General features: G+C 33.8%; 1 long non-coding RNA gene across 1 annotated transcript; it reads right to left on the reverse strand.

The window, feature by feature from the left end:
- Positions 1-11,523: 11,523 nt before the first annotated feature.
- LOC147655649 (uncharacterized) lies at positions 11,524-16,642 on the reverse strand. The gene is made up of 3 exons (XR_015289618.1): positions 16,525-16,642; positions 13,949-14,079; positions 11,524-12,697 (listed from the first exon to the last, which is right to left on the reverse strand). It is a non-coding gene; the product is annotated as an uncharacterized LOC147655649 (long non-coding RNA).
- Between the last annotated feature and the right edge of the window lie 348 nt (positions 16,643-16,990).

Genomic DNA, 16,990 nt, shown 5'->3' on the forward strand with positions numbered 1-16,990 from the left:
AGGAAACAAAGAAACTTCTGAGAAATTTCTCTTTCATTTTTGAAAGTATTTATGTGAGAGAATGATAGCCATACATTTATCATACCCTCATGAAACTTTGAGGGTTATTTATTCTGTAGTATGTAACAGCCCCATGTCAGAATTCTTCTGCAACAAATTCTTATTACAAAAGGATTGATATTCTTTTTTTACTCTAGTCATCAAATGATTACTACGTTCAATATGGATGGGATTTCAGAATGCATTACTGGACTTTATCATAGCAAATAAAGGCTTTTCTGCAGGTGTAAAAGTATTTTTATGGTGTGGACAAAGCTTTCCTTTCCTTTGTAAGATAACATCAAACCTCCATCCCTCAGGACTGATGTTTTTTTACTGAAAGCATAATTCCTTCTGATCCAATTGTGAGTTCCAACTGTATTAAGACTGAGGGCTGGAAGTCTGCCACATCCATCTAGAATTTTAACTAGATAAAATTATGTGCTTAGACTTAAGCAAAGACTTAAACTCCTGTTCAGTCAGGATCCATGTCAGTACCTTGGCAGGAGCTCAAAAAGTATAGCCAAAAGATATTAACGAAAGAAAGGCCTTTTTAAGGTAATGACTTCACCTATGACTTCACTGAGTGTACTGCCAAGCCTAATAACTAATGAAGAAGTTTAAATTAAATATAGAATAAAATTTATATAGTTTCTTAGACAGCAGTGTGAGATGGAGCTTTGTTCTACCTGTAAAAGACTCCTAGGCACTTCATGATATTATAGCAACTAATTCCTCTTCAAAATTTTAAAAATATCCAGGGTTTTTTGTAGCTCTTTTTTTTTTTTTTAACTGGAAGTAATTCAAAACAGAAAATTGATTGCATTTGAACTGTAACTTGTAAAATTGTTTGCTACCTAGGAAAAAAAAAAAAATCATAGAGAATTAATTTCTCCTTGAAAGACACTTGACAGAGTATTTTCCTAATATCCAAATTAGGGCAATTAATTTTTCAATATTTTTAAATTGTTATAGATTTTTTATTTCTTTATCAGAATAAAATTAAATATTACTTATATGCTGGCTTAAACAAATAGACTTTGTTCCTTAGAAAAGCAAAATATAATTCATGAAGAAAGTGATCTCTAACTGAAATGAAACATTATGGTGAGTACTTAAACTGCAAGAGAAAGAATTCACACTCAGAAACATGTATCTAACAGAATGGAAAAAACCCTCCTTCAACACAACCCTTTCTCGGGTCTGTTTTTTTTGGATCTCCATTTTTAATAATAAATAGGGGTTGTATTTTCCTTATATAAATTTAAGGCCAAATCTTCTACATTGTTGCCCACCCAGAACTTCTGTGTCTTCCTCAGTGCATTTCTAGATCACCTAAGACCCTTATTTGATAACTTTAAACATTCTATTTTTGAAAATCTTCTTTATGTTAGGGTAGCCACGGCACATCATAACCAGTGTTCATATTTTAGCATGAACTTCCATTTCAGTTCTCCGTGCAATATAATATTTTACTTGCAAATTCAGGTTTTGTACTTTGAGAAAATAGTTACATTTCTTTTTCAAATGAAGCTTAGCTCACCCTGCATTCTAAACAGTCATGGAATCTTCGAGATTAAATAGAAGTGCTGTAGCTAGTAGAATAAATTAGCAGTTGACCCAAACAGAAAAAACAGAGATTAGAACATAAATTATTTTATGATTTTCAGACTGGAGAAAAATAGTTTGATGCAAAAAGAGATTGTCATCATATGATGGTATCTTAAAGGAAAATCAAGTGCTCTGGAAAAATTAAGATCTACCAACTACAACATTTAGTTCTGAAACCACGTTGTTAGCTGGGGACACTGTGAGACTTAGAAATAAAGTTATCAATTTTACCTCTTAATTACAAATGACTGGAAAAAGAGATAACATGTCTGATTTCCCAAAAAATGTTCTTTGATCCACAACTGGGCTCTTAGCAGCCAAGGAAATGAATGAAAAATTGTGTAGAAACTATGCCCAGAAGAAATAATTAGATCCTTCTTATTTAAAAGTCACGTTATACTTTCATATGAGCATCAGGAACAATTTCACAATTTCATGGAAAACCTGAATTACAAATATATCATAGACACATTGGTGTGCCTCAGATTGTAACCCTACTCATTAAATTTTCCAGTCACCTGAACACATGGGGCCCTGACATCGTACCAAGATAAACCACTGAATTCACAGTGGATGCAATGTGAGGAATGTCTTGAGAAACATCGTGCCTCTATTAAGCTCTAGGGTTCTGCAGTCACTCATTAACACCAAACCAGTAGACTATACTTGTAAAATCTCTTCTGGGATGTTTCTTCTTTGCCATGACTTACAACAGGGTACCAGCTCATATGATCTGTGAAGGAATGAATACCCAAATAAAACTCCAAACATTTTTTTGGGGGGGAAAAAAGAGATAAGCTAAATACTATCTACAACTTTACAGACTCTTCATTCCAAAAAAATGTCATAAACTAAGCATGTATTAGATAAATTAAGACAGAAAATATTTACCTATAATGTGAAAATCAATTTTTAGGTGTCTTTTCACTCTTATAGAAGTGGCAAGTTCAAAATAAGTAATTATCATGCCTCTGTGTCCCCTGGTTCTTCTGAAATGGAGAAGAAGAGAATCTTCAAACCTCTCAGAAACTTTGGGTGTGGAAATTAATGTTTTAAGCTACCAGGTCTTTATCTCCTCCTTTCATCATTCCTCTGTATGTTCTTACAGAAAAGGTTTCTGTTCTTTATGTGTCACTCAGTAACACTGATAAACAATTAACTCTTCGAAATTTTGTTTAAAACAAAAGACCATTTTTATTAGATTTTGCAGTGTAATCACTCTTATTTTCCAGAACATATGGCAGCGATCCTAGAAAGATTTTTTAATTTATTTCTTATTTTCAATTCTCATTCATTAAGATAAAAGATATATACTCTTAAATCATAGGTAAAATGAAATAATGTAGTTAATCACCAAAAAGAATTGAAAATAAATTCAACAAAAGAGTATTTAGATGATAGGCTGAAGACTGACATATATCTCTCAATTACAAGTGACAACATTTTATTATCTAAAGGAAGAAAAATTAAAGTCCTGTGTATATGCTTGTTTATACCTTTAAATACTTTGGGAATATATAAGTAGAAGAATAAATGTGAGATGTTATTTAAGAAAGTTTTTATTCCATAATATATATTAATATGACAAAGGAAATTATCTTAAAAAATGGATTTAGGAAAGAAACAGGGGGCTTCTTTACTTTGCCTGTCTTGTGCTGGTTGGACTGTTTCTATGCAAATAAAGTCCATGTTTACTTCAGCTAGGCACCTAAAACTCAGACTATATAAACTTGTTGAAGACATACAGCATAAGCAGCATAATTTATTTGTCAGCATCCTAATTAATTTGTATTTTACCACTTTAGAAGTGAGGTTGAAATGTATTTTATTTTTAATAAGCCTTATGTTACTGAGCTATAGCATTGCCCTCACAGTTTTATATGACAAGCAGGATTACAGAGTAAAGAAGATAAATTGACTGTCCTACACAGTGAATTGGATTCTCTGCTTCCTGTGGCTCTGGTATGTAGTTACTTGATGGTGATTTTCAACTTCACTACTTAAATAAAAAAATCATAATAAGAATAGATTTTTAATGCTGTTCATCACTTATATGATAATTATAGTAATATTGTTGGCATTCAGAAGTCTATAAATATTTTTTACAGTTTACTTAAGTGTTTTGATGTGGCATTTATCAAACCAAGGAAAAGACAAAGCAAAAATAAGATGCACAGCTGTTAATTAAAAGATCACAAAGCTAATACAGTAGCACTAATTCATAATGTTGGAATACTTCTACACTCAAGTATTGCTAGAATTTCATCATATTGCCAAATAAAATTTATTCCTTTTGTCTTTGACCTTCCCTCCATTACCACAGAGAATTAGTGGTGAGGTAAACAAACAATCATTGTTTTACCTGAAATAGTGGGCAGGTAAATTCTATTTACTGGTATTCACAGCCTTCTTCATCCATACACCAGTTTCTGACAGAGCAGGACACAGACATATGAGTCAAATGTTTAGCCCATTACAAAGAAAGTACTTTATAATCAACACATTATCACAGGTTGCACATTTAGCACAACTCTTGGAGGGGATGGAAATTTTCAGAAAGAATGGTCTGGACTACTTTTGTTATTTAACCACTACAAATTTTATCTTGGAGGTATTATTTGAACACATAAACCACTGAAAATATATATTTATAGAAGTATATATCAAATTAGTATTATACCTTTATTATTTCTTTTTTTTTCTCCAACAGTAATGGTCTAAAGGGATTTTTTTTTTTTTTTTCCTGGTTTTATATATGAATATTTCTGGCAAGAGAGAAAACTAAAATATACATAAGCATTTTTGGATTGTATGCCAAAGATCATTGCAATATCATAATTCATCAATTATTATAGATCTTGACTGCTGCTGCTTTCATATGCAGATCTCTGTAAAACTTCTAGAATAGTGGTATTATATGCTCAAGGGTAACTTAACAAAGAAAATTTTACATTTTCTAATAAACTAGAACATTTTAATGTATGTCAGTAAGATAATACATACATACATAATACATATATTTTCTTATAATTTTTATTTAGCTTTACAGATTGTGAGGCCAAACCAAAGACTAAATCTGCAGCAGTTTCCTTAGATTCAGTGTTTTGCAATGGAGAGGTTCTCAATGAGAGTCACGCTCACGAATCTGTAATCAAAAATGTTTGGTGATTTTAAAGAAGTTTTTTGAAAGGCACATCTTATATTATAGTTGCATAACAGGAAAATAGTTAATGAAAATGCATTTTAAAAACAAATTTAATACATTTTTAGACTGATAACTCAGCAATAAGAATTAATCATGTTGACTGACAACATAAATGCTATGCCAAGAATTCTATAATTAAGGTGATTTTTCATAGCTGTCTTGGAATTAAAGTGATATCTGACAATTTGTTTCTGGAGGAAATGGTAATGGATATACATCTGACCAGACTTTAATTGTGTATGGGTGCACTACTCTACTTTCCTAATGGCTAGTAGGTTTATTTTCTGACCAAAATTAAGGAACCCTTAAACAACCAGCATAAGTTGAGCAAGGTGAATATAAGCCAAAATTCAGTCCAGACTTTTTTCCCTGTAACAGCTCTGAGTGTAATGCAACATATTCCCACGAACTACATTATCAATACTCATACAAAGAGATCTTCCAGAAAAATCAGAAGCTCCAAACTTAAAGAAGAAAACAAGCCCATAAAATCTTAGGAAACTAAGGGATTTAAGTTGCCATCTAAATTACAACTTCAGCTCAGTCAGTTGTAATATCGCTTACTGCTTATACACAGACATTTGAAAATTACTGTTACAGAACTGTGTTGAATGAAAGACATTAAAAGTTGCCACAAGAATGAAATCTTTCAGATGTTGTAAATGTTTTCTTTCCTTATATTTGGTTGAACTATATGGCAATATACTTTCTTGACTGACAGCTAAGTTGATTCTTACTCTTATTTATATTACCAAAATACTTTTAAAAGTCTATTAGAGTACAGGAGCTCCTTGCCAAATGTGAACCAAGAAGACAATCCCCATCCAAAGAATTTTCAAACTAAGTAGAAGACGAGACAACAGATGGTCTGAGACAGATGGTTGCAGACTATGAGTGGTAAAATAAAGCCCAGAGATGATACTAGGCAGTAGTTTTAAAACTCTGTAAGTTTAACGATTGTCAGATGCTTTGAAGATAGCATGAGAAAACAGAATTTTAATTGGGGTTTTGAGGAATTGCAATGAAGATCTGAAGATGTCTATAGGGGCTTTTTCACTGGGTGAAATTAACATTTTTAATGTATATGTAGATGTATATATGGCTATATATATATATTCATGCATATATAGAAAACTGTCTGAAAATCTTGTAAATGATGATAAATTGTATTTGGGCATAAGATTCCCCTCACTAAGGTGAGATTAAATGATAGATGAAAGGTAATTTAGACGATAACCTAAAAAATATGGTTCAGGAAACAACTAATTGGCCAGCGCTGAGATAGCTTTACATTATCTTATGGCATTGGGTTTGCATGGACAGGTTTTGGCAGTGGGGAGAGCTCTAGGGGTGAGTGTCTGTGAGAAGTTGCCAGAAGCTTTCCCCATGTTCGGCAGAGCCAATGCCGACCAGCTCCAGGACAGACCCCCTGCTGGCCCAGGATGAGCCAATCAGAAAATGTGGTAGTGCCTCAGTGGTAACATATTTAAGAATGAAAAAAGAATTACAGTGCAGATGTAATTGTGCTCCAGTTGCGGAGGGAAGTGAGAAAGTGGCTTTGGTGGGCACCTGTAATCTATCCAGGATCAACCCACCACTAATCTAAGTCTACCTTTCATTCTGAAGGTGTATTCCCTCAGGTAAGCTGGTATTTTTAACCCAAATAATATTTGTGTGAATAGCTTTACAATGTGTGTTCTTTTGAACAGTATCCCAGATGAATCAGCCCTACAATGTATCTTACACTCTTCTGAATGAACACAAGTTATTTATTGACAAAACATAAGTTCCACATACCTTTGAGAGAAGTTTCAGGGTTTTTCAGCTATGAAGAACAAGGAAGCAAACAAAATTCCCACACCCAGTAAGATACTTTGAGCTCTGGTGGAATAATCTTGGCTCACAGCGGGAAATTCTGCGCTGTCTTACAGTGTGCCTTGACATGACCTTCCATTCACAGTGAGTGACAAGGGCTCATGGGGATAATGTTATTTCCCTGATTCCCACACCAATTGACGAGTGTAATTAATAACCTACTGGTGCTGAAGAGAAAACAAATATTGATTCAGACACTAATAACCGAGAAGCTCACGTAATGTCAAAAAACTTAGTTTTACCATGCTGTTATTCAGAAGGAGGAAATGCATGTTTACCACACTTCCTTTTTTTAGCAAAATTCTACCATAGGCTTAAGTTACTTCATTTGGAGCCAGTATCAAGAACCAAAGCCCAACAAAATTTCGAAATTTTACAGCAATATTAGTGGCAAATTGTTATGGGAATAGTCAATCGACCAGAGGAAAACCAAGTGTGATAATGTGGTGGGTTGACCATGGCTGAAAGTCAGGTGCCCAGCAAGCTGTTGCTTCACCCCTTCACCCCTTCCTCAAAATAAGATGGAAAAGAACAGCATTCAAAATTAAGGTACTTTAATAAAGCAGAAGCAAAGGCTGTGTGCAAAGGAAAACAAAAGATTAATCTCTACATCCCACCAACAATGTCCAGCCACTTCCTGGGAAGTAAGATTTCAATACACCTTAAAATTGCTTCAGAACATAAAAGTTATAACAAATGTTCCTCCCAGTCCTTCTTTCTCTTAGCTTTTAACTCTGAGCAGGCATTATATGATATGGAACATCCCTTTGGCCAGTTTGGAGGATGGAGCAATACACCCCAAACTGTACAGAATAGTAGGTTCTTCCAGAATGCTTTAGTATCTCATGATTTCAATCTCATAATTCAAGAGAAATGCTTATGGAAAGTTTTTCTAATATGGACTCTCACTAAGACAATGGAAGTGTCTAACCTGGGAGCACTATGACTGCAAAATTGCCATTGGAAACAGAACAAGAAGTGGTGCTAACTTTTAGAGAGACCACCAGTAGGAGATGTGGTTTGTGAGTGATGGTAAATCAAGACACTACTGACACTGAAAGGGTCCATAGTCACAAATGAAGAGACAAGTCCAGATGCTAAAGGATGTAGGTTCTTTGCCCAGAACTTACAAGGAAAAGAAGAGATGGTGATTTGAAAGAGTATAGTTCCATATGATGTGTCTGGAATAATTTCTGCTGGATGGGAAAGACTACATGAAGTTCCAGGGGAAATATGACAAGAAGAAAGAAAGATATGACAACAGAAGAAAGGCTACAGAAAATAGAGTGGACCTGAGCTCTGTAATTAGAAAGAAAAAATCAAAACAAAATAGGTGCAACATAAGATTCTGAGTTTGCATTATACTCATGTCTGCAGACCTTCTGTTCCTTTCAATACATAGTACTTAGAATGATTAGTTAAATAAATTCTAACCAGTAATAAGAGATCTTCAGAACTAGACTCGATATTTGAGTAAAAATGAGCTGCCCTCTACAATAACATCAAATTGTTCATTGTAGTTTTAATGCCTAATAATATTATAAAAAAAAAGAAAAAAAAACAACAAAGCAAAATTAATATCATAAATGTAAATCTTCATGTTTTATTTTTAATGTATTTTGCTTTTTTCTTTCTTTTGCCTATGCAGAAGAATGCTTTAACAAGTCTGCATTAGATTCTTTGCTTTTTTTTCCACCTTTTTATGTAGTTTCATTATGAGGAAAAGGGCAAAACTAAGAAAATCCATGTAAAATTTGTATCAGCTCAGGTCTACACTTTGTTCACTATATCAGGGTGAATATCAAAATACAGGCAAAAAAACCCCAACCATTTATGAGGTTAAAAATAATATCTATGTAAAACTGAAATAATTTTCAAAATATCAGTTTCAATTCTTTTTTTAAACTTCATATTGTAAATACATAATTTCTTAAATCCAGATGAAGAGAAAAAAAGTCTTCAGTGATCTTCCTAAATTCCAAATATTTCAACTGATGTTAGACAAAAATATTTGTTATGTAATCCTTTCTATATGGTGCAATTCTTTCTATATGAATGTCTCTTATTTCTGCCTATACTAGACTATATGTTTGAGTAAGCTGAAAATAGCTAGATTAGATAGAAAGAATAAAAGTAGTGTAAAATTATATAAATCCTCTAGTTAAATAATTGATTCCAAAAATAATCTGTTTTATTTGTATACCTTCAGTGCTTAGTAATTGCATGTTGCCCTCTGGATCAAGTAAGTAATATTTGTACTATCCTTGCAAAAAGAAAGAAATTAATAATAGTTATTTTTTCTTTAGGCATTAGTTGTATAATATCAATAACTTAGGGGGATTCTTAGGGGATAATACATCTATTTTTTTCTCTGTGTTTACATATAGATCTGGAATTATCAGTATGGTTCATGACAACTTTTTGAAGAAGGATTTTGCAATGTCATAGACATTTCTTAGTAAGCAGACTATGTTTGAAGACCAGTGTTGACTTGAGTGGGAGGAATGTGTGAATGTGTGCAGGTATTTTAGGATTTTTCCCTAGATTTTTTTCAGTATCTAGTATTTGAAGGGCTTAAGATTAATTGATTTTTTAATAGCCTGACCAACTCTTAAAATAAGGCTACTAAACCAAATGTTTCATTTTTCAGTGTCTGGATTTCAGTCTTTGGAATCAGGAGGATTTGTTTCCCTTTGTGTTCTTTCTGTAAAACAATATTCTCAATGACAAGGAAAATTACAAAGGTAATATTTTCCTCTGATGTAAAGGAACAGTATCTATACATGTATTAATATGTTTTGAGACAGACTATAGGAGAACAAATCGATTTTCTGATGTGTTTGTTACTCTCAAGACTCCTGAAATGATGCAAAGTGAGGAAAGATAATAATTATGTTTATTAAGTCAGGCTTTGCTACATTAGATTTTCTCAGATAATTAGTGCAGTTTTAAAAATAAAATGAGAGAAATAGCTCCCACAAAGCATCCAAAGGGTATGCTATGTACTAACTTAAAATAGCTCTACAGAAGAACCGTCTACGATGTGGAGTCATTATCCTTTTTAATATCATTTGATGTCTGATTTTGTGTTCACTTCTCTTAAACTGAATTAGGTTCTTTTTCTCATAAAATATTTTTTGGTCAATTTAACTATTAATTGATTTGTAAATACATGGTAAAATAATTAATGGTTAGGTTTTTCATTGATTTTTTTTGAAAAAAGTACTGTTACTGCTCACTGTTTCTTTCTGCCAGGAACAATGGTATCTTTCAAATGTATTCACTTTAATCCAATTGTGCTAGGCTTTGAAACTATGATACTTCTTGTCCATCACAGAATATCCTCTGTATTGGGTCTGGCTGAGATGGAGCTCATTTTCCCATAACAGCCTGCACTGCTGGGAGGTGAGGAGTAGGAGAGAGGGCTTCCACCCCTCCCCTCTGTAAATCCCATATTTAAGAATTAATATTAAAATCCACAGTCATCACACAACCTTCACTCGCATCAACAAAATCAACCAACCAAAACAACATAAAAACTCCCTCCATAAAAACCAAAATAACATTGTCACACCACCAAATGGAAGTGTATAATTTTCACAAAATCTACCTGTTGTCCCTTCACCAAAAATAAAACCAAAATGCCACATAATCATTCCACTCTAACATTGTTCAGTACTTTTTTTGCTCGTTATCCCCCATGATAACTATCCTTATCTCAAAATCCTCATGATTTCCCAGGTTTTGACACCAAAAAATTGCAGTGTTTTGACCCTGGCTGGATGCCACCAAAGCCTCTTTCTCACTGCCCTCCTCAGCTGGACAGGAGAGAGAAAATGCAACAAAGTGTTCATGAGTTGAAACAATGACCAGGAGAAATAATGACCACTCACCAAATACCATCACAGGCAAAACAGACACAAATTACAGACATTAATCAAATTTATTACAAACAAAATCAGAGCAGGATACTGAGAGGTAATATCTTAAGAACACCACTGCTCATGGACAGTCCTTCTCCTGCTCCAGTGTGATGTCCCTCCCACACGAGACAGTTCTCCATGAACTTCTCCAGGCTGCTCCAGTGTGGGTCTCCCATGGGGACACAATTCCTACCAGGAAATCTGCTCCATGGATTTGCAGGTCCCTTCCAGGAGCTTGCTCCAGCCTGGGTTCCCCATGTATTCACAGCCTCCTCTCAAGCATCCATCTGCTCCTGTGTGGGTCTTCATGGACAGTAGATGGGTCTCTGCACCCCCATGTTCCTCCATGGGCTGAGGGGCACAGCTGCCTCACCATGGTCTGCACCACAGGCTGCAGGAGAATCTCAGCTCCAGCATCAGGACACCTCCTCTCCTGTCTGCACTCACCTTCATGTCTACATGGACGTTCCTCACATTCTCACCCCCCTTTTCTCTGGATACAATTACATCTGCACAATATTTATTTTTTTTTCCTTAAATATGTTATCACAGAGCATTACCACCATTTCTGATTGTCTTGTCTGGGTCACTTACAGATCTGTCCTGGAGCTGGCTGGCATTGACTGTACTGGACACGGGGGATGTTTCTGGCAGCTTCTGAGAGAAGTGATCCCTGTAGTCCTCCCCACTACCAAAACCTGCCCATGCAAACCCAATATCCATTCCCTCTTTCATGTTTTTTTTTCCCTCATGAGCGCTCCTCTGAACCTGTTTTCTCTCCTTACACAGCACACTATCATCATCTTAGAAACAAATATGTACATCTGCAATATAAAAAGGAAATTGATTGAAGCAGTAAAGGAAAACAAATTACGGTGTTCCAAATTATTTTAATTTATCAAATCCCAGTGAAGATTAGAGTAACTCACGCTCTTCACTTACAAAAGAAAACAAAGCCAAAAACAAAACAAAAAAAAAAACAACCCCAAACCAACCCATACTTCTTTATAAAGCTGGGAATAACTGCAGTTACCTGTCAGTATTCCTGTCCCTGCAAACAGAACAAACATAGGAAAATGTCATGCAATCAGCAATGAGAAAGTGTCTGACACCTATACAGCTCCTTATAAGTATTATTGCAGCTCACTACACGAGAAAGCCCATGAACTATATTGATAATACTTGATTGGATAAAACAGTAATAAAAAGAAATACAGTAGAACAAAGTATTTTAAACAATCCATTCAAAGCCTACCTGAATGTTGAAAGTCCTATAAATGCAAGGAATAATGCTTTTCTGAATTTAAAAATACTAGATTTTTATTTTTTTTTTTTAAATCAGAATGTAGTTGTTTTATTCTACATTATTCTAGGGAAGTAAAGGAGAATTTATTTTAAAAATTTTTGAAGATGTGGGCTCAGAAATGCCAGAAGATGATTTGTGTTCAATGAGCACTAATTTATATGGGAAGAAATCTTAAGAAAGGGGTGAGAACAATCTAGTTGGTGACTATTAGTTTTTCCTGTGGGATTAAGCAGTCTTATCTCACAGTTCCTTCAGTGGGTGTTAAGGGTATTCTGCAGTTTTTTCAGTGCCCAGTTCATTGACTCAAAGGAGGGAAAATATTATTCTTCTTTTTTCCTGCCCAAATATTAAAAATCAAACTCAATCTGTTCTGTACTGTCATTAAAGTACATTTTCACTAGTGCACAAAGTTTTGGCAGATAAGAAAAGTATATAATATCACATCTATTTCAAATAGTCAAGCATTTTTTAAAGATGTATTAAAGGAAGATGGAGCAGAGCTTTTTGAACCACAATGACATTGTATCAGCCATGGAAACAAATGGAAAAAAAAATTAATGCTGGTACACTTTCAAGCTACACAGAACAAACTCTCAAGATAACACAGCATGATCAATAATGAAAAAGTCTAAATTGCAGTTCGGTCTTCTTGTATAAAAATGGAACTTTTCCTAGTTGCAGTCTTCAACTTAATTGAAGTATTATTGAAGAATTCTTTTCCAAAGGGAAGTGTTATCCCTGTGAAATTAAAACATTCATGAGGAACATCTTGATGACTGAATGGTTTCTTCCTTTGTAATGCTAATTATTTTTATAAAAAAGACATAAAATAGAAAATGGGTTATATCCAGTTTCAGGCACAAAACACATAAAACAGGACTTTCAAATGAACAAACACTTTCATCAAATATGCTAAGACTGCATATTTTCATTATAGATCATTACCTATCTGAAGTCAGACTCACAAAGGTGCTAAAAGACGTTAAAAAGTAGACATTTTGGAACATAACTTTGCCTATATAGATTTATGAATTTCAACCACATGACTATGAAAATCCAGTTGTAGTTTTGATATATTTTCATTAAATGTATCAATGTTAATAAACAACTTGAAATAGAGAACTTATAGACATCACTTTTAATGGAAAAAAACCCCAACCAAACCCAAACCTACTGTACTTGTCTGTATTTCCCTCTGAATAGCTATCACTGTGGTTGCATCTTATCATTGCACAGGGAACTTCCTTAAGCACATACTCAGTTATATCATGATTTAATCATTATTTTAGCCAGGAGTCTGAAGTCTAGCACATACTTAAATGCTTTAATTTCAAGATTATTTTTTATTTACAACACTACTGCTGACATAAGTCCAAAAATGGGGAAGCAGATTGCAATTAATTTTATCTTCTTGTACACTTTAAAAAATATCTGTACAGTCTTCACAGCTTTCATAAAATCAACAACAGTAGTGTAAGAAGTATTGTAACTCCATCTAGATCTAAAAGCTTCTCTTTTTGGTCTCATGCTATCTGATCTAAAGATTAATATTAATCATAGAATGGATTTGGTTGGAAGGAACCATAAATTTAGTGCCAACCCCTCTGCCATGGGCAGGGACATCTCTCACTAGGTCAGGCTGCTGAGAGCCCCACCCAACCTGGCCTCATGTCACCACTGACAAAGTAAGAAAACAATTTGTCTATTCCTTCTATTTCAAAATATGACCTAAAGAAAGACAAACAAAGCCCCATCAAACCACAAACTAACTAAAAAAAAACTAAAAAAAAACCAGTTAATGAGATGATGTTCACATGACCTTATATAGGTGTTAAAAAAGAGTTATGTTTTTCTGCTGTAGTGCTGTAGTTCAGCTGCCATCACTCAGAGAAGTAACTTCCATATCCCAGATAAAAGAATACATAATACTTTTTTTCTTTATACTGTTCCTGAAGTTTTTGATAAATTTCATAGATCTTTTGGGAATACCTGGAACAGATCTAAATTCCACTCTTAGGCCATCAGGGACAATCATGACACCCTTCTCATGAATTCATACATCACTTGCAGTGTTCCAGAGGACAGCTGTTCCTACAGGAATAAATGAGCCAGCATTTCACCTATCAAAGCCAAAATGAACTAAGATAAAATCAAACTGTTGTAATGGCACACATGAATTAGACTGCAGGCTTAAACTATTAAACTGTTAAAGAATAAATTAAAAATAATGGTAAATGAAGAACAGTCCTTCTCCCTTTCACTTTTGATTAAAAATGCAAACTTCTTTTTTTCTCCTCCCTGTTTCACTGGGAGGGGGCAGTAAGCAAACAGCTGTGCGGTACTTAGATGCTGGCTGGGGTTTAACCACAATAGTTCCCTGTAACAGATGTTTCTTGAGGTCAAAGATATCTTTACTCACAAGGCAGGACAGCCACAGTGCCTGGTATACACTGGTTTATATCAGCCCATGAAGACCTTTGGTAGGCTGTGAGGAAAGTAATCACCTCGAATAGAAGAAAATAAACTTTTGCCTCTTTTGGAAGTTGTTTCCTTTTTGCTGATGCATTTTATGATAAATGAGGATGCAGAGTTCACTCTGAACCAGCTGTGGTCATCAACACCCTTAACACAGAGCACAGATAAAGGATTTGTGATGAATACTGACCAGTTCCAAATAAATTATTGAAACTGGAAAAATCTGCAATTTCTCAGCACAGAATGGTGTTATAGAAGGAAAAAAAATAAAGAAAACTATTAGAAAAAAAAATTAGTAAATTAAATTCAGCAATATTTCAAAATATTTGTGTTTTTTTAAAAAATATTAATAAAAAATACTCTCAGCAACCTCAATAGTGTATCAATTTAATATATAAAAATATATATATAATTTTAAATATATAATATATAAAAAATGACACAATATAAATGTATTTGTGTCTAAAGGAAACAGTTAACTGACCAACAACTACTTCATCTATAGTGATTTTTAGGTATTCCTAAAACAGAAAACTGGCAACCTAAATCCATAGTGCTTAATACTACTTTTTAAAAAATCAAATATATTTCCATATTCAGTTTATCTTGCCATTTTGATAGATCAAGTCAAACTCAGAAAATATTTTTTTTACTAAAAAAATAGTTTAATTCCATTTCATTGATACAGATATTATCAAAGTCTCAATGGGATTTTGATTTTTTTGCTTACTTGATAAGAATTTATAAATCATTAATCTTATTACAGCAAGGTAATTGCAAATGAGAGTGAAATCCTATCCAGATATTTAACACATCTGTTTGTATCTACAAATACTTAAATTCAAGGGATAATTTTAGTTATGTTTTGAGGACTCTACAGCTAATAATTGAACATCATATGTAAATACTAGGAAATAATCACACTTAAAAATCTTTTTAACTCCTTTTAAAGACACAAACCAGAGTTTTCATTTTTAATTCTTTTCCTTATGGGATCTTCAGTACATCACTACTGGGTACATGTGACTTACTGAATTTCATATCTTTATGACCCTTAAAGAGGTTACAAAGCCTCCAAAGCAGCACTTTTTTTTTTTTTTTTTCTCCACTCTGTGGTTAGATTAACACTTTGCAGTTCTTTATTTTTTTTTTTTATTTTTAATGAGTTTAATAACTACAGGCATAAGTGGACTATTTTTTCCTCTACTTTGAAATTTTTTAAGTTTATTCATACTATTAGAAAGCATTACACAACTGTCTTTGCTTACCACTGTCTCTCTATATAGTTTTCTTTCATGATATTCTAGATTATTTTAAAAAGTCTGCAGAAATTTTCCCTTTTGGTTAATGGTAATTGAAAGTTTATCTACATGCAATAAAACTGTATCTGGAAACACAGTGACAAAAACAGTGTAAAAGCAATTCCTGTGCTAGCACTTCCCTATCTCCATACAATTCAATTAATTTTTTCCCTCTGCAGTAGATCTTAAACAAACAAATAAGCAAAACTCTAGACTTATCAGATAACCTTGAAAAATAATCTGTCCAAAGACAAAATTGAAAACACTTCAACCATTCCTGAAAGAAAGATATCCCACCTTTCCAATCCTCCAAGAAAGGTGATTCCATAAAATCCATTACAAAATGTTCTAAAGTTCCATTGCATATACCACAAGAACAATATTCCTAACCAGCATTTATCCAGTTTGTCGTGATTTTCTGAACTACACTTCAGTGTGAGGACTGGTTCCTACAACTTCTACAGAGATGGTTTTTTCATAATTATTTTTTAAAAGACTGAAGGATAATTTCGCATTATGAAAGTAATACAGAGGAAGGAAAGAAGGGGGGAACGTAAGGCACGAATTAAAATAATCTTACATAGTCAGGATACTTGCCACTTGATACCTCCTGAAAAGGAGGTATGTGTTCATTTCATCATCATGTAAAATATATCCCTTCACTTTTATTCCATAAGTCTAAAACTAATGCCTTCATTCTCTTACAAGGTGGAATACACTCCATAAAATCTCACAAACATCGCTGCCTCTATCATTATATTATCCTGGAACCAGGAACCGTATACTTACTCTTCCCTTAATATTCTCGAGGCACAGAATTTTGGTAGACCCAGGAGAGTATGTGCACTTAGAAATTCACCATAGATCTTCTACTTCCCATCTGAAACCCCTGTTCACAAGCAGACTCTCACTGCCTCTCACCTTCTTTCATCTTGAGGAATTGTCATTAATTGTAATAATGTGTGCACAATTAAAGCCTAATGAAGTATCAACTACATCCTTAAACTTTTCTTCATATTTAGAATTACTTGAAAGCTTCTTCCTAGCAGGCATTGCACTTGGAAATTGAGTTCTTCAAGCATGACAATGTTGTCAAAGGAAAGAGTGTTGCTGTTTTTCTTTCATTTTATAGCTAAGAGGTTGCAGACCAGCCTTTTGTTTTCATAATATCATTCCATCTTCTCTTTCAAAAATGTAGTTTTGGTTGGCTCTTTAAAAACATCGTTAGTTATTCTACTTTGGGCATGCTTTCTCC

The sequence above is a fragment of the Cyanistes caeruleus genome, chromosome 1 (assembly GCF_971803275.1).
Source record: "Cyanistes caeruleus chromosome 1, bCyaCae1.hap1.1, whole genome shotgun sequence".
Taxonomy (NCBI): Eukaryota; Metazoa; Chordata; class Aves; order Passeriformes; family Paridae; genus Cyanistes; species Cyanistes caeruleus.